This window comes from Stegodyphus dumicola, chromosome 5, assembly GCF_044657685.1.
Source record: "Stegodyphus dumicola isolate Sdum_Otavi_A_Nest chromosome 5, ASM4465768v1".
In the NCBI taxonomy this organism is placed as follows: domain Eukaryota; kingdom Metazoa; phylum Arthropoda; class Arachnida; order Araneae; family Eresidae; genus Stegodyphus; species Stegodyphus dumicola.
In genome coordinates, this window is record NC_140772.1 from 103,565,275 (window position 1) to 103,584,316 (window position 19,042).

The 19,042-nt window shown below is 32.0% G+C and overlaps 1 long non-coding RNA gene across 1 annotated transcript; it reads right to left on the reverse strand.

The window, feature by feature from the left end:
• Nucleotides 1-12,213: 12,213 nt before the first annotated feature.
• Nucleotides 12,214-18,438, reverse strand: LOC146997186 (uncharacterized). Its single transcript, XR_015041184.1, has 3 exons — nucleotides 18,168-18,438; nucleotides 15,339-15,428; nucleotides 12,214-12,355 (listed from the first exon to the last, which is right to left on the reverse strand). It is a non-coding gene; the product is annotated as an uncharacterized LOC146997186 (long non-coding RNA).
• Nucleotides 18,439-19,042: the final 604 nt, after the last annotated feature.

The following is a 19,042-nucleotide window of genomic DNA, read 5'->3' on the forward strand; positions in this document are numbered from 1 at the left end:
GATGGGTTTCAAATGTGACTTTTTCATCTGATTTATGAAAACAAAAAATTAGGTGATTTCAGGATATAGCATAAACATTTGTTTTAAATATCTTCTCGATCTCAAAGAAATTAAATTTGCCCTAGGTATAAATAAATAATAATTCGAAAGGAAGAAAGGGAGACAACACGAGCAAAATGATTTTCTCTGCAAAAACATATGCAGCAGCGCTGCTTATCGGCCGCCGTTAACTACATCATTTTTATTCTTTGCAGTACTTTTTCCTTTTTTCCCAAAGAAATTTTTGTCAGTAAAATACACTATTTATAATTTGCCATTTTATTTTGTTCTTCTGTTATGTAAATAACCAACTTAAAATACATATTTCGTAAGCTGAAAGCCCAATAGAGCGCGAGCGGTAAGATAGTTGAGCATGGTAAATTCTAGCAGCTAGCTGCACGGGGGTGTATCGCGAATTACCAGCCTCTTTCCTTCAAAAAGTCTCTCTTTGAAATGCTTCACTATATAAGTAATACAAAATGAAGCATAGAAATTTTTTTTTCTCCCATGCACCAAAATGCATTCATTACCCTTTCCTGGATTTGAAGAACTCACAGAGAGAGAGAGGACAACAGATTTTTATTGGTGTCTGACTGATTGCTTTGGGAACAAGTAGTCTTTCAGTCACTCAAGCTCCGATGCATTCAAATGCAAACGGTTCTCAGAAGCTATTCGAACAAACAGGGCCAACGGGTTTAGTTATACTACATTACAAAGAAGATAAAAGTGGCGTCCGCTATGTTAGAGGAAAGGCGTTTTGGTGGTGAAATCTGTCAATGCCTACATCAAGGGTTGGCCTCTTATCTGTTGATCTACGTCTGTAAAGAAATACCGCAGAAACATGTATTCAAAAAGACCACTTTTATACTTCTAAATTCTTTCGGTCTGATAGCAAGATTTAAAAAAAAAATCAAGTTGTTTTCAATATAGAAAAAAAGTAATAAGCTAATTTAAATTGTTTTTCACAGAACCAAGTAGGAAGATAAAATATTATTATATTTTCTTAGAGATTATTTTGCGAGTAATGTTTTTCAAGTTATGAAAATCTCATCTAAGTGCATGTATTTTCAAATCAGATTTATTTAATGCCTAATTTACTAAGTTGTCTCAATTTACTAAACAATCGCACTTTTGAACATAAAATATATACATTAATACATACATAAAAATGAAATAAAATTTGAAAATAATGCAATTTAGGAATTAGTGTATTAAAAATAATTAAAAATTTGTTGTGATATCACTTTTTACGTTATATGCATTTATTTTATTTTCGTAATATGCGTTTAAATTTATTTTATTTCGGTATATGCATTGATTAGCCTTTGTTGTCAAATTTTGTCCGATTATTTGAATATGGCAAAGCAAACGGGATCTGTCTGTCTAAGGATAGACAAGTCGCCGTGGTAGGCTTTCTAAGTAAAACTCACTCATATCTATGTGACTCATATCCATAGGAAAAACTATGAAACCCAACCATTCAACCAATTTGTTCGTTTTGGTTTCAGTGCGAGTGGAATTAGTAGTAATCAGCGGTCTTAGCTAAGTGGGCCATTGATGTGGGCTGTGGTAGAATTAGAAAACCTGATAAATCGTATTTAATAAACATAATATCACTAAACGAACCAGATTTATAAAACAAAAATAAAATGCTTGTATCCGACATAACTAAACCTCGATATAACACATAATTACACTGATAAAGTGAGGGGTTATATCACTGAATTCAAATATTAAACGGAATATACATTAATTCTGCATATAGAAAATTTTAGCAAATTTCGCGGGGACTGTCTGCCGGCAAAATCCTTATTATATACATCGTTATTTTAAATTCATCGCATATCTCGTATTTTTACTCTTAACTCAAAACACATTTAATTTACAAATAACTGTATTTTTTATTTAAAATTAATAACTTTATTTCCCTATAGAAATTTCTCTTGATCTTTTCAGTTATAGGATAACACGCGCGAAACAATTTTCTCTTTACAAATATATGCGCTAGTAAGAAAATGCACTTCGATAGCAACTCCTTTCGATGATGGTAAAATTTTTCTAAACATAAGAAATTTGTTACTTAAATTCATTTTTTCATTAAACAAAAAACGAAACAGAATGAGACATTATTAAAAAAGTTTCATTGACATTTCATATTCTGAAAACAAGAACATTGCTATAAAAGCAAAGAAAAAAAAAGGAACAGCATATTTCATTTAACGGGGACCAAATTTGACGCATAAACTTTTAAATACAAAATATTTTAAGCATGTTATGCTGTAATCGTTTGGTTTATTTAATTATGGCAAAGCACTCGAGAGTTATTTACATAAGGGGAAGGATGCCTTCGTGGAGGGCTTTCTAAGGGGAGCCAGTTGTGTACACGTTACACACGAGAAGACACGAAAGCATCCGTTTCGCCGGGAATCGAACCCCGGATAGAACTACCAATATTCCATTGTGGGCTAGCTTGGATAACGGAAAAGATCAAAATCTCATAACAAAGGCAAAATGATAGCCTGTATAATACGAAGTTATTGCCATTTCAATAGCATAAAGCGATATTATATTTTATTTTATTTAGCTCATGAAAAAATACACGAGGAATATTTGGTAGTTTGACCTGGATTGAAACCCTTGTGAACTGGCTCACCACATCTGCGTTTTCGTGAATTTACCTATATGTAACACCGGTACGAGATAGTTTCCCTTAGAAGGTCTTTCACGAAAGCATACCCTCGTTAAACAGATCGCCTTTTGCGAGCTTTGTCATTAATCTAACAGTCCGAACGTAATCCCAAGCGAGGACGTCTTCGTGAAGTCAAAGCACGTCTTCGTGAAGGACTTTTTAAATGAGATTGGCTTATCGCGTTAAATATAGGAAGTAAAAGTCCACGAAAACTGCCATGTAGCTAGCCCATTCGCCGGGATTTAAACTCGATTCAAACTGCCAGTTTCTACTAGGTCGCTGCGGGCTTTTAAAAGATACAACAGCGCTGCGGGAGCTGTTGTATCTTTTTAAAAAATCTTTGCAAAGTAATCGCGAACACATAGTTATCGGTTTTTAATTTGGTTTGGTTTTATGTGATTACGGCAAAACCTCGAGGGCTATCTGGCTAAGAGGAGGGATGCCTTCGTGGAGGACTTTCTAAGGGATACTGGCTCGTATGCACGTTACACGTGGGAAAAATCACGAAAACGCCCTTACAGCCAGCCCGTTCGCGGATTCGAACCTCAGACCGAATTACCAGTGTTCAGCGACGTTTATTGATCGGCCGCTGGTAGGCCACAATTATTGAGTACCAACGGATTAATTAAGTTAGGAATTTAATAACTTTCATTCGTAGTGCTGCTATCAGCACTGACATTTGGAGAGGTTATTTTCTAACGAAATTCTTTTAATGTAATTAATTTAATTCGTTAGCTAATTGTTCCTCTGACTTATTTTTGTCCGCAGTATATGTAACCCTTTCATACATTAACTGTTTTACTTAACTTACACTCCATTAATTTTAAGTGATTTTATACCGGTAGATTTCTTTCCAAAAAAGTTCCAAGAAATACATATTTTTCCCCTAGATTTTAAAACTAATTTGTATTTCAAATCTTAATAATAAAATTTTTAAAAACAAATATTTCTAGAAATTCCTGCGGCATATGAATTTATTTGATTTAATTGAAGTTTTCGAGTAGATTATCTTCTTTTCGACATCCAAGAAATTTTTATAAGGAACACACAGCCATATATACGAGTAGAAAAATCAGGCATGCTGAAAGCACAGTTTTCCTATTTCAAAGTGTAAAAAAGAAGAATATACCATTGAAAACACCGGCACTTGAAATACGAGGGCAAACAAGATAGATGTTTGCAGCATTTTATATTTTTTCCTATTCTTGACGAATCAGAAATTGTAATCAACTTTTAATGTTAAAATAGAATATTTAATTGTATAATATATGATTTATTAAACAGTACGTCTTACGTTACAATTATTATTTTTTCCTGTTTCTTCTAAATTTCGGTAAAGTATTGTAACAACGAGCGATTCTGTTTGACTTTCATTTGCGTAAATAACCACAAGGCAAACTGTTGTAAAATAATTTATCTTCATTTACAAGCTTGCAGTCGTGAGAAAGATAACACACACCTGCTGTCTGACAGTGATACTTAACTCTCAGAACTCTTCCGTAAAGTGTTCTTTTTAAACAGACTTCACACCCTATTAAGAGCTTTGTGTCAACTGACAGCCGCCTGCAGAAAGGTAGAGGAAAGAAGACCAGATCGCATCGTCTAAACACGTCTTAAGCAATTTTGGCGAAATTTGGGATTCGTGTATACACGTCTTAAACATTTTTGCGAGAGATTTGAAATTCGTGTAAACACGTCTAAAGCATTTTTAAAGGAAATTCTGAAAACGTTTATACACGTCTTAAGCAGTTAAAGGGTTAAATATTCTGCACACCATCGTTTCCAAAAATGTTGCACAGTCCAACGTTTAAGTCGTGACTAGAGACCAACGTTTAAGTCGTGAAGATTTCACATCACTCAAGTCAGATTCCGGAATGGCAAGCAAAGGGGCTCCAATCAGAAAATGACCTGGAGTCAATGCACTAAAGTCGTTTGGATCACTAGATATCGCACAAAGATGACGGGAATTCATATACGCTTCCACTTGTGTAAGCACTGTTAAAAATTCCTCGTAAGTTAGAAGTTTGGATCCTAATACTCGTTTAAGATGAAATTTCATGGATTTCGCATTAGATTTCCACAAGCCACCGCAGTGAGGAGATGTCGGAGGATTAAATAACCAAGTTATACCTTCTGAGGTAATGTAGTCACATAATTCACTGCTTTTCTCAATACGAGCTGCATTTTTATAAATTTCCTTCAGTTCCTTATTAGCACCTTTGAAGTTAGTAGCACAGTCACTCGAAATTTTAGATGGTTTGCCTCGTCGGGCGATAAATCTTTTTAGAGCTGCTAAAAGCGTTGAAGTTGATAGATCAATGACTAACTCCAGGTGTACAGCTTTTGTTGAGAAACACACAAAAATGGATACGTAACACTTGAAAGTTTTTGTTCTTCTCCCAACTTGGGACTTAATAGAATATGGACCAGCATAATCAACACCGGTGACTGCAAAAGGTCTTGATGGTTGAACTCTGGGCGAGGGTAAATCACCCTTTATCTGGGTCACAGTCTTGCCTCGATTTTTAATACAAGGAATACATCTGTGAATAATCTTTCTCACTACGCTTCTCACCGCAAGAATCCAAAACTGCATTCGTAAAGCGCTTATTAGTAACTCTTGACTAGCATGCAAATAATTGACATGATAATGAGTTACGATGAGATTAGGGACATATCCTTCCTTTGGAAGCAAAATAGGATGTTTGCTATTTTCAGGAATGTTTGCATTTTTTAAGCGACTACCTACTCGAATGACGCCTTCTTCATCAAGGAAGGGAGTTACTTGTATTACTCGGCTGCTCACACCTTTTAATTCTCTCGATGTTTTAAAATAAGAGAGCTCTTGAGGAAAATATGATTCTTGAACATTTTTTATCACTGTTTTTGTACCTAATCGAAGCTCATCGGTTGTCAGAAAATCTCTCAAACGATTTTCGGAGAAGTTTCGACAGTTGTAAATAAATCTTAGGCATAATGCAACTATACGACGTAATTTTGTCCAAGATGAATACCGTTTAAAAATGTCATTTTCCTTTACTGCACAAGATACTGAAATGCAAGTTTTTCTTTCTTCTCTACGAACTCCTTCATAATCTACATCAGCAAGACGTTCACTGTCAGGACATGGTTCGTAATCTTGTGAATATAACCAAGTAGGTCCAATGAACCATCGCTCACACTTCAGAAATTCTGCTGGAAACATTCCTCTTGTACCTGAATCAGCTGGGTTCCGCTTTCCATTGATATGGTTCCACCTTACATTAGGAATTGTATTCTGTATTTTAGCAACGCGGTTTGCAACAAAGGGAACCCAACGGTATGGTTCTGCAGAAATCCAGGACAGCACAACAGTTGAATCTGTCCAGGCCAAAACCTTACGTATAGGAAACTCTAAATGTTCTAACACTGATTTAAGCAAATTCACTAACAAAACTGCAGCGCATAACTCTAATCGAGGTAATGATTGCACTTTCAGAGGGGCAACTCTTGTTTTTGATGTTAATAGTGTTACCTTGATTTCCAAATTACGTGACACTGAACGCAAATAAATTGCTGCACAGTAGCCTTTCTCAGAGGCATCACAAAAAGCACAGATATCAATATAGTTCACGTCAGGAATCAAAACAAATCTCGGTATTTTTAATTGTTGAATAAGATGTAAATCATTTCGAAAAATCTTCCATTTGTTAGCAATCTCATCACTAACAGGTTCATCCCACGATAAATGGAGTTTCCACATGTCTTGTATCATGATTTTGACATAAATAATACAAGGAGCAAGCCAACCCAATGGGTCAAATATTTTCGCTAAATCAGAAAGGATATCTCTTTTAGAGTATTTAAACGTTTCATCAGAAATGGATACGGAAAATTTAAAGTAGTCTTCACGGGGGTTCCAATTAATTCCTAACACTTTGATTGAGCTATCGTCTTGAATTTTCATAGCCTCAGAATCATTTCTCAACTCCTGGGGTATATTTTCTAACACTGACAAGTCATTGGATGACCATTTACGCAGAAGAAATCCTCCACGTTCTAACATTTGCAAGAGTTGATTTACTAGATTTTTGCACTCTTCAGTGTTTTGAGCACCTACCAAACAATCATCTACAAAAAAGTTTTGAAGTACAGCCTTCGAAGCTAAAGGATAGTTATTCTGCTCATCGTAGGCAAGTTGGTATAAAGCACGAGTAGCCAAATATGGAGCCGAGGCAGTGCCGTATGTGACAGTATTAAGTCGAAATTCTTGAATAGGATCACTTGGACTGTTCCGCCAAAATATCCTTTGAAAGTTTCTATCCTCTTCATTAACTAGAATTTGTCTAAACATTTTCATGATATCAGCTGTGACAACTACTGGGTAACATCTGAATTTGACCAAAACTGGAAACAGCTCTTGTTGTATTCTGGGACCTGTAATCAATATGTCGTTAAGAGATAGTCCTGATGAAGACTTACTAGTAGCATTAAATACCACACGTATTTTACTCGTAGAGCTAGATTCCTTAATTACTGCATGATGTGGCATCTAGTATGCCTGACTTGGGGACTCTGAAGGCCCGTTTACACTAGCGGAACTTGGTCCCAAGAAACGTACGCTAACGTTAAGTTGTTACTCCCAAGAATCCCACCCGTTTACACTTGTAAGTCTCAAAGCCTAAGAATTACTACCCCCAACCAATCAAGTCGCTTTGATTTGCGCATGGGCAATATTTCCTATTTTGGGGTACAATATCGAAAGTTTGCGGTAGAATGTCTAAAGTTAAAAAAGCTGAAGAAAGAAAGCGCGTTATGCATTTGAGAAGTAATTTAATATGTATGTATTTGCTGTACAAAAGCGTTTGCGTTACAAGGCGGGAATGGGTTCGGTCAATATTTCAAGAGCGAGATACGTATTCCGCTCATGCAGCATTGTTTCCGTCACTGAGGCAGAAGTACCCAGAATTATTTTTCAATTATACTCGAATGACGGTAAGTTATTTTTATTTTTTAGCAAAACCTGAAAGTAAAAATTGAAGGAAAGACTGTCAAATATTTCTTTTTATATATCAGTAAATTAGTAATTTTTTCCTTAGTAATTTATATTAAGGAAATAGGATTAATGATTACATTGCGATTTGATTACCGACAAAATGATTTTTTATATAATTATGGACTAGCATTAGTTATAACTAATTAGTTTAATTGGTTTATTAAGCGCATTATTAATGAAGGTTGTTTATAATTCGATTACCTTAATGAAACGTAATATCAGATTGAGTATAATGTAAAATTACTAGATGTGCCAGATGTTGGACAGTCAACATTTTAATGCACTATCGTGTATTAGGATATGTTCCTCTGTTAGAAAATACCCAGCATTCTGTATCCGTAGATTTTTTAATTATTACTGTCATAAATTTTATTAGTATTGCTTCACTTTGTCATGAAAATACTTTTGTAGAACCGGAAATATAAAATAATTAGGCTTTTAAATAATATATTCTAGAGAATTTGGGAGATCCATAAAAAGACTTGCTTTTAAAAGATTTTCTGCATTCCTGTTCCACCTGTGTTTTATATTTGACAAATGAGCAATAAAATTAAATCATGTAAATATTTTAAAAAATCATTTTTGGAGAATATTGTAGTAATATGATGAAAAACACTTAACCTCTAAAAGAATGTAAGAATAATTGTATCAAAATAGATTATTTAATGAAATTCTACTACCTGAAAAATTAAGCAATTGTTAGAGTATGAGAGTGAAATTGCAATGGAGAGTAATTTTCCTTTTAATCAGAATTATCATATTTTATTTTTTCAAATTTGTAAGATAAATAACTGAATATTTTTCACTGATCATAGTTGCAGCAACACAGTATATATTTCGGCAATATAAGTATATAGTGATGCCCCTCATGTTGAGCCCCTTCAATAGTCAAAAGTATTCCTGAGAATATAAACAAACATTGGTAATGACAATCACAGATAACTATATTCTCTGAAGGTTGCTATAATATCCCGTCGGTGGCTAAATAAATAAAAACACTGAACATTAATTGTTCAATACCTGATGAAAGGGTTTAGAACATAGGCATTTTGTGCATATCTGTCCAAGATATAAATGTAAATTAGTTTACCTTAAAAAATCTTCCTGATGACATTAGGGTTACCTTTAAGCAGGTAACCCTAGTGTGTGGTGCATAATCAAATAATCATGTTGAAAGTCATCACCTTCCCAGAAGGCTAAAATAATTTCTAATTATGGAGTTTATGTTATTTTTGTTAATAACATGCGAGTAATCGCTAAAAGTGTTAATTGTTAGAAATAGTAAGATTATACTTCAAGCAATTTTTCAAGACAACAAAATTATTTTCTCTTACTTTAGCTAATTATTTTAGCACAATATAAACTATTTTGTATTTGTTTTTATATTAATTAGATAATTAAATATAGTTCTGATGTTCAATTTACTCATAAGTATAATATTATTGAATTTACATGTAGGGAGAACAATATGATCATCTTCTTCATTTACTGCAAGATAAACTACAGAAGCAAGAAACACGTTTTAGGAAATCAATTTCAGCGTCTGAGAGACTTGCCATCTGTTTAAGGTAAATATAAATATATACATTTGTTTTGAAAGCAGTGTCGACGCTAGACAATTTACCGCCTGGTGCAAACTCCACAAATCTGAAATTCTGCCACCTGATTCCTTCCTAAATTCTAATAATTTTGTCATCTGGTGTGGTCACACTGGTTGCATATGCTCTGGCACCAGCTCTATTTGAAAGTCTTTATACCCACATAGCACAAAAACATCCTTGGGATATCCCAAGGATGTTTCTCGCGGGATATGCGCACATCCTCAGGACATCCCGGAATATCCCGCAAACCTCCTCCCGAGTGCTTAATGTCACATCCCGGGATATCCTCAGGACATCCTAACTAAGTCCCATCGACAGCGTGCGGGATGTTATTAGGATATGAACTCCTACTTACTACATCCTCAGGACATCCCGGGATATCCCACAAACCTCCTAAGCACATCCCATTATATCCTAAAAACATCCTATCTATGTCCCATCGACAGCATATGGGATGTTATTAGGATTTAAAGTCCTACTTACATCCCGTAATATCCCAATTTCCTCCTAAACTCCATCCTTCTGAGCGCTTAATGTCACATCCCAGTATACCCTTAGGACATCCTATCTACGTCCCACCGACAGCGTATGGGATGTTATCAGGATTTGAAACACTAGTTACAATATCCCTTTAACCTCTTAAATACATACTCTCAACTGCTTAGTGTCACATCCCAGTATATATACAGAGGAAAATTCCAGTGAAAGTATGTGAAGGTGCGATGATCTAAAACCTACTTTTTTTTACACAGATAGTCTCAGATCGTTCTCCTATGGTTACTATGGAAAAATCAGAAATGTTGAAAATATTTATACAACTTATTTTGTTTTTAAATCTGAATTTGTGAATATATTAAAACTGAGCAAAGAAATTAAAATGAATTATTAATACAAAATATTAAAACTGAAAATTTTGCTTTTAAGATATTAAAAATCTTTTAATCATTTTTAAACATCCAATAGCCCCCAAATTGAATTATTCATAATTAAATTATTTTACAAAATCAGTTTCTAATTTCAGTTAATTTGTATTAAAAATTGAATAATAAAATTACCCATTTAATAATCTTTACATAAATGAATCATCTTTCTTTAAAACATGTAAGGAATTTATAGTGTTTTGATGACACTGTTGGGAAATTGTTAAAAGGAATAAATTGTATTTTTAAAACTAAATCAATTCCTAGCCTCAGAATAAATAAATATGTTTTCATAACATGAGAATGCCGCAAGCTTTTTTATATATTTAATATTTAGTTGTAAAAATTTGACATTATGTTAACAATTCTTTATATCATTCAAAAGGTAACTCAAGAAGCTCTTCTAAAATTCTATCTTTCTGCTCACACAATTAAAAAAAAGCCCTCAGATTTTAGCATTCACTCAAAGTGGCTAAAAGTTTATGAATGCATAGATTATCAATACAGATGGGGCAGTGGAAATAGCAAAACATTTTATAAGATACTGACACCAGAAAGTTATATATCTTCTATATATTTGAAAAATGAAGAAATATATCATGTAATTATGTAGAAATATTAAAATGTTTTCAATTAGATATATCATGAATTAAATGCATTTTAAATCAATTGGATTAAAAATTAAAAAAAGGATTGTTAAGAACTGTGTGTAATGCTTTTAAATAGCTTGGCTTGTTAGTCAATAATATATTAGATTTTAAAGGTAAATATGTTAAATTTTGCCAAATGGCAAGACTTGAATGAAAAGCGAAACAAGTTTACGACTGACGATATGAAGTCACATTTCAAAACTAATAGCCCTTTTAGATTAAAAAAAAAAAGTTCTGAAAATAATTTGCAATGGTTCATTGGTATTATTTTACGCAAAATTCAGTAAAATGAAATTTACCCGTTGAAATCAGCACCAAATTAAACTTTGTAAATTCTAGCGCATGTTAAAGGTTGTCTCATCCAGAATTTTATTACTAACCATTCATTTCAGAGCAAAATAAAACAGTAATTGCCATTTATATGACAATCAATATAAAAAATTTAAATCTGCATTTTATGCAACATAGAAAAACTTCAAAAGATCTACTGTTTACCATGCAATTAAGGCATTTTATTCTGCTATCAACTCTACCAATTATTAATCCATAAAGTATATTCAGTTTACTCTTTCTGCTCAATATATTCAATGTAAAATTTTCCATAAATTTATTAATTCATTTTATTTTGAGGTGAGCTTTTATTCAACTTTCAATGTCAACGAGAATGTTTAGTTCATTTTTTATTCGGTCTCAAAAGAGAAATCCAAATACGTTGATTTATGTATGTGTATTTATGAATCAAAATACATGAGAAATCACAGTGAGAAAAGCACTGTGATTATATATAACAAACTGTGATTATATATAACAAATAACTTAAACTGTGATTATATATAACAAATGCAGTAAATTATAGTTAAAAAATAATGAAAATATTTATATTTCTGAACTATTTCATATATAACATTTTCAGTTTCGCATATGTGGCAATTTAAGAACTTTTTTACGTATACCAATTTTTTGAAATATCTGCAAATTTTTGTATCTTCAAGGAAAGCTTATTCTTTCACCTTTAGTATATAAGTAATGGTAATTTACCAGATAAAATTACTTAATGGGGAATACAGAAAAATATCTAACCACTTACCTTTGTAACTTCATCTGCAAAGAGACTAAAAAAGTAGTTCAGCTAAATCTGCTATAATAAATATTTATAATAATGCTAAATTATGCAATATCTATTAATATGACAAATTTTTGTAAAGCTATTTATTTGGATGAAAAATAAACACATTCAGAAATTTATGGCACTATATTATGATTAACAGAGGAAAAACACTTTTCAAAATTCAAAATAGTTTTTATTAATCCAATTTATCACATCTTATTTGAATTCATGAAAAACAATATTATATCCATGTATTCTTATGTATATAAGAACTCTTGATAAATTGGATCTCTGTCATTGCCTTTCACAGCACCTAAAATAAAAAAACACTCACAATTACTATATGTGAATATAATTCATAATTAAATTTAAACAAATTACTATTAGAATGCAAATTAAAGGAAGCATTTAAAATATTTTAACGTTTAGTACCTATAAACAGAATAGCAATTATTTGATTTTTCGATTATAGTAAAATAAACATGGGGGATGCCTTTTAAAATTTTTTATGTCAGAAAATAAACTCAAACCACCAGCTGAACATATGAGCAGTTTTATCAATCAGCCACTGGTAGGTAACCTGGATACTGAATCAACATATAAAGTTGCCAAGATAAAGAGAGAAACAAAATTATGATAATCACATCTTACCTATTCATAAAACTATTTTAAATTTAATGTGTAGGCAAGTCCAAAAAGAGTGAGAATGAATTTATTTTGCAACATAAAGTAAAGTCTTGCAGGAGCAAAAAAAAAAACTTGTCTCATGAGATTGGCAAGTAAAAAATAATTAACTGCATCTGCTAACATTTATCTGACAACACATAAGTAATTGTTAGCTACGTGCAGAAAATAAAATCTGATCAGGGGCGTAGCTAGAGGGGGGAAAGGGGGGCATTTGGCCCCGGGTGCAGAATCCAAGGGGCGCCAAACTGATGTTAGAACATTTTAGAATTAAATGTTTTCCATCCTTGGCAAGCAGTAGGGGGTGTGAAATCTTCAGTTGTCCCTGAGCGCTGAAAACCCTAGCTATGACTCTGAATCTGATCATGTTAATGCAATTTTAAACTTTTGAATTTAACTGCAGAAATTTACCAAAGAAGTACTTGTAACAGTAGTAAATGAAGATGTGGCTAATCTTTACTGTATGGTACACCTTGGTTTCTGCCTGAAAAAAAAAAAAAAAATCGCAAAGTGGTATTGGTTGTTTGTGAAATGTGGAAGCCCATTGTGTCAAATAAGTTTTTCGGTAACCCTAATGTTGATAATGTTGGCAAAAGTAGCCTTTGGGGAAAAAAAAAAAAAAAAAAAAAAATTTTTTTTGTCAATAAAAAGGAGTTATTTCTGCAAATATTGCCAACGTGCTGTGATAAATTTAGTTTTGGGCTACTTTTTTTAATAGTAAACCTTTTGTACGGTCCCAGGTTTTTGGTTCTTACCATTCTTTTCAATTGCTGTGTTTGGTTGCACGGAAGTGGTATGGTCTTGTATTTTGAACATGCTATTTATTATTTTGGTGTGGGTACCATCGTTTGAGTATGTCTGAGGTGACTAAGAGACGAAAAATTTAATTGAATTGCTTACCTGGAGGATGGTGGTGAGAAGCCTAAACATATGCATGTGAAAAAAAAGGTATGTTAAAAAAATGACGTTTCATTTATTTTTTTGTCTCTGTGTGTTAATTTTTGTTAGAAGATTTGTTCAATTTTTTTATGTTACGAAATATGTATTTTTGGTAACTTATTCCTCTCTGTTTGTGTATTTTTGGTTATCTGTGTGTTAAGACAGTGGCAAATTTTTTCTGGTAACTATGATATTTTTAACTTTCTGATTTTCTTAAAGTGAAAATAGATCAATGTGTACATGGACAAAGTTAAGGCAGTGCACAATGCCCAGTTTGTGCAGTTCTCTGTTTTAATAGGTCGATGTGTACATGGACACAGAGTTTGTGTATGTCTGACTTCTTATTTTGGTTTTGTGTAGCGGCCACCTTGAAATTGGTGCCGATCCTCTCAGGTGACGATCTTGATATAAAAAAAAAGAAACGATTCGCCAAGGGTTACAGTAGAGTAAATTTTTACCAAAGATGTTCTACCATAATCACCATTTCAGTGGTTTAAACACTAGTGGAGCAGTATGCAGAGATGAAGATTTGAGTTTTGTTTACAGAGCATGATGGTTTAGGCACTCCAGCCATTACAGTGAACAAAATTATAATAAACATAGCCACAATAATTGTCTATAAATATTGATGTATAACACTGCATTAACTAATATATTTCTTACGCTAGTATATACAGAATCCTTAATCGAAGGGAAAATCAGAAGACTGTGCATGCATTTTCCTTTAACTGAAACATGGATTTGACCATACAAATCTCAGTCTTACGGGACATGCCACACTATGCAGATAGACAGTAAAAAGTGCTTGTGTTGTTTTTATTTGTTAGAGGTATGAAATAAATATACTTCTAGATTTTAATTTTTTCTTTTCTTGTTTTACATTTGGATTACCTATCAAAAAGTAAGGAATTTTGATATTATTACAATATCAGAGTTAAAATAACAATTATTGGACGTGTTAAAGTAATGAAAATTTTAAATTAGGTTAAAAAGTAACCCTTAATCTGGCATATTTTTGAATTAAACTCTATCGACATTAAAAACAACAAAACGTATGAATGAATTTTTTCCCTTGCATGTTATAATAACTGAAACAAAATTACTCTGATACAGTCAAAATTCCTAAATGCAAGTACATAAAATTTACTTTAGCAATTTAAAGAGATGAGACACACTGAACACATGAATAAATTTCTATCAAAGAATAATTTATTAAATTTGGTCTGTTCCATAGTAAACTTTAACTATTAGCTTACATTATTACACCATGTTATCAGTTTGAAAAGCAAGTAATATGCCAGATCTTGGATGTAAAAGAAATGCACAAAATAATATACAGATTATTGAAAAATGATGTATACCAATGTTTATAGATATGATTAAATGTAACAGAAAATTTACTGTCACAACCACATTTTTAAGTGAAATGCATTATTTTAACATTTTACAATATTTAAGGTATGGCATTAAATGCAACATTATGTGCCTGGATATAAGTTAGTAAATAAAAAAAAAAAAAATAATAATAATAATAATCAAAGAATGAATGTCATAAAAAATTTCAAAAACAAGCAGAATTTAATTTAGAAGACCTTTAGACACTTATGATAAATAAATTTGAGAATTCTTAACCCAAAATTAAATTATAATTAACTAAAACCAGTTTGACTGACCTTCTACAAAATCCTTCAGCTGCAATTTTTTCTATCTTGAAAACCAAATTCTTCTCCACATGGTAATAACATCTTAACCAGTTGAAATTCCTGCAGAAAGTTTGATCAGTAATAGAATTAATAGAATAGAAAAATTAACACAAAAGTATAGAACATCATTTAAACTTAACATTATTACAAATTTTGGTGCTTTCTGACTATCAGCAAAGCTGTGAAAATTGGCAAAATGGTTAGTTTATGGTTCATATCTACTGCTCTGTTCACAAGTAGTAATTCATATAAGCACTTTATAAGAAACAAGAAATTTTAGGATGCACACACACAAAAATATATACATTGGGTCAATATTCACATATTTTTCATCCAATGGAATACTATTCAGAAATTAAGATTAAATATAAAGCATGTAAATACATGTGTGTGGTATGCATATTCATAGTTTGCTATTATCATGTGCATACTCTTGCTGTTGTAGCATAAGTTGAAGCTGTGAGGGCAGATGATAAGAAAGTATCAGAATTTTTCATGTATAAGAAAAGATTGCCCTGACAATAGTATCTCAATTGTTTAGCACTGACATTTACATAGCGCATTAGAAATATATAGTAATATATGTATAATAAAAAGATAATTGCATATTATTAATCATTTTTTTAAATGCCAAACTTTAACAATTCTTTCACATGAACATCTAAAATCCATTCTTAACTAAAGAATAAATAAAAAAACCATGTAAATTTCTTATCAAGCTCATCATTTCCGAAATGTCTACTTCTGAAAGTTCCCAGCATTTCTCAATATATTATTAAATTACTAAACTAAGCATCAATGATCGTCATGTTCGCTAATGTGGCAATATCTTTCACACTTCTTTGTTACCACAAGTAACAAGTAGGCTTCAATAAATCTTTAACTGTTACATGCTACTTTTGTCTAAAATTTGTACGAATAATAAAATTAAATGAGCTCTTTATAATATGCTCAAAGAAATAATTTTGTATGAAAATTTGTATGTTATATATTGGCCTGATTAATGATTCAGGAAATAATTCGGGTTTTCAAAGTGCTTCCAATAATTCAAATTTCAGCTTATGTCAAAATAAAATCTATAACACAAAGATAAGCAAATTTCCTTATGAACAAATGGCCCACCAGCGGCCGAGCGGTAAAGTCGCTGAACACTGGTAGTTCGGTCCGAGGTTCGAATCCCGCGAACGGGCTGGCTGCATGGGTGTTTTCATGGTTTTCCCCATGTGTAACGTGTATACAAGCCAGTTTCCCTTAGAAAGTCCTCCACGAAAGGCATCCCTCCTCTTAGGCAGATAGCCCTAGTGTGCTTTGCCATAATTAAATACACCAACACCTTATGAACAATGCATTTTAACATTATTCAATCACTGGCAATCACACAGTACTGATTGCTTCAATAAACATTACTGTAACTGTGTTATTTAAAAGACTGTAATGTTTTAATTATTTCCTTAATTAAAACATTACAGTCTTTTCCTCCTTCTAACACCAAAAGAAAACCCAGATAAGAAATATAAAAATATCAGTAAAAATAAATTATATTACTGAATGACACTTTACATTAATTACACTTATGCATATTTATTTTATTATAAATTATTTCAAAATCAAAGAAGAGAAGGGGGAGAAACTTTAATATTGACATTTCTAAAATGATATAAACATTAATCATTTAGTACAGTTTGTTATTTCAGGCAAAAAGAATTCACTTTTCTGGATAGCATTTATATTTCCATCTCACTTTCAATGAAACATTAAGAGAAATGCATATAATTTAAACACCAGTTTATTTTATTTATCAGATAGATTATGTCAACTCGAAAAAACCTATCAGTAAAATTCGGTAGTAATAATTCTGAATGTTAGGCAACTTGCAAGATTCAACAAAAATTATCAATACTTTTATTATAATGACAATACTACAGTAACATGAACATGAAATTAAACTGCATATAACTATAAAATAAGCCAGCATATAATAATGGTGCATTGGTTTCTAAAACAATGGACTCGATGAAAAAATACATGTATTATGGTAGCTATTCATATTCTTCAGCTTTTCTAATATTCTCATGTTCACTTTACATAACTAAAGTATCTAAAATACAATAAAAATGCAAACAATATTTATGAGAAAATGTTAAAAGCAATCATAAGCATTTGATTGAGTGACCATATTTTGTCTTCCTGCAAGTCGAATCTTAAAATGATATGCAGTTTGAAAAATGCTTAATCCTTTTATAAAATATTCAAAAAAGATTTAAAAAAGGTACTGTTCTGTTATCAGGACCGGGTTCAGAATTGTATTTATGTATGCTTGTATATTTGTATGTCTACATATACACATCTATGCACATACTTACGAACACAGGTTCATACATTTCCGATTCTGGTTCCCCCAATAACAGAACAATACCCCCAAAAAAAACTTGAATTACAAACTAGATTAAGATAATGTTTCAACCATACATATTTTGGACAAAACAATGCAAACTCTTATTTTTATACAATTGTTCAAACTATTTAACATAAATTGATTGCTGCAGGAAAATAATAAGCAATCTGATCAGACATATTATTTTGAAACTGAATGCATAAACTAGACTAAAAAAAATTCAGTCATAAACATTTGGATAGCAGGGCAAATTAGATATTTGAAAAGACAGCCAGCCATTGAGATACACGTAATTCACGACAGAATGGTAACAATTCATAAAGCTGTGAAATACTTAACTGTCAAAATGACATAAATTCGAAAAGCAAAAAAAGTAAACATACAAGTATTGCAACTGAACTTACCTTTCATGCAACAAAAATTATCCATACAAGTTAACCTCATGGCGCAGCCATTTTGGATTTCGTTTCAAATCAGACAGATGTTTACGGATTTGCGGAAGAATACGAGGAACTAGTAGTTTGCCGGATACAATGTGCAATGACGCGAAAGAATATAGTTCTGTAGAACTTCCTACATTATTCCGTAATAAACAGTACTATTTCTAATTTTTTCTTTATCTAATTAATTAATTAATAGGGAAATAGTTAAATAATGCCGAGTTCATTTTTAATGAAATGTAAAATTTTGCATGTATGGGACGACCACCTTCCATCCAATATTTCTGAGAATATAAACAAATTTTGGAATCTGAGAGTATCAGTAAATAAATATATAGAATATCGCCTCTCAAACGACCACTTCTGAAAGTGACCAATAGTTCTGAGATTATAAATAAATATTAATATTAAGCATTATTTCTATAAGACGACCATCTCTATATAAGACCAAAGTTTCTAGAATCTTGGATAGTCATCAGAGATGTATCTTTACTGCGAAATTATCGCACGACTGTAATTCAATATCAATATACTTTTATTATAATGACAATACTACAGTAACATGAACATAAAATTAAACTGCATATAACTATAAAATAAGCCAGCATATAATAATGGCGCATTGGTTTCTAAAACAATATGCTCGAATATCAATAACAGATCACGCGATTGAAAAACATTTTCTGTCCTGTAATTAGAGGAAAAAATTTTCCTTATGAGGTATTTCTCCCGCTTTCCTAGCGTGCCTTCGTGGTGTAATAGTTCTGCACGCTGGGCCGGTATTTTAGAGGTCCGTGGTTCGATTCACGGCGAAGGCGGTTGCTAATTTTTCATCTCTA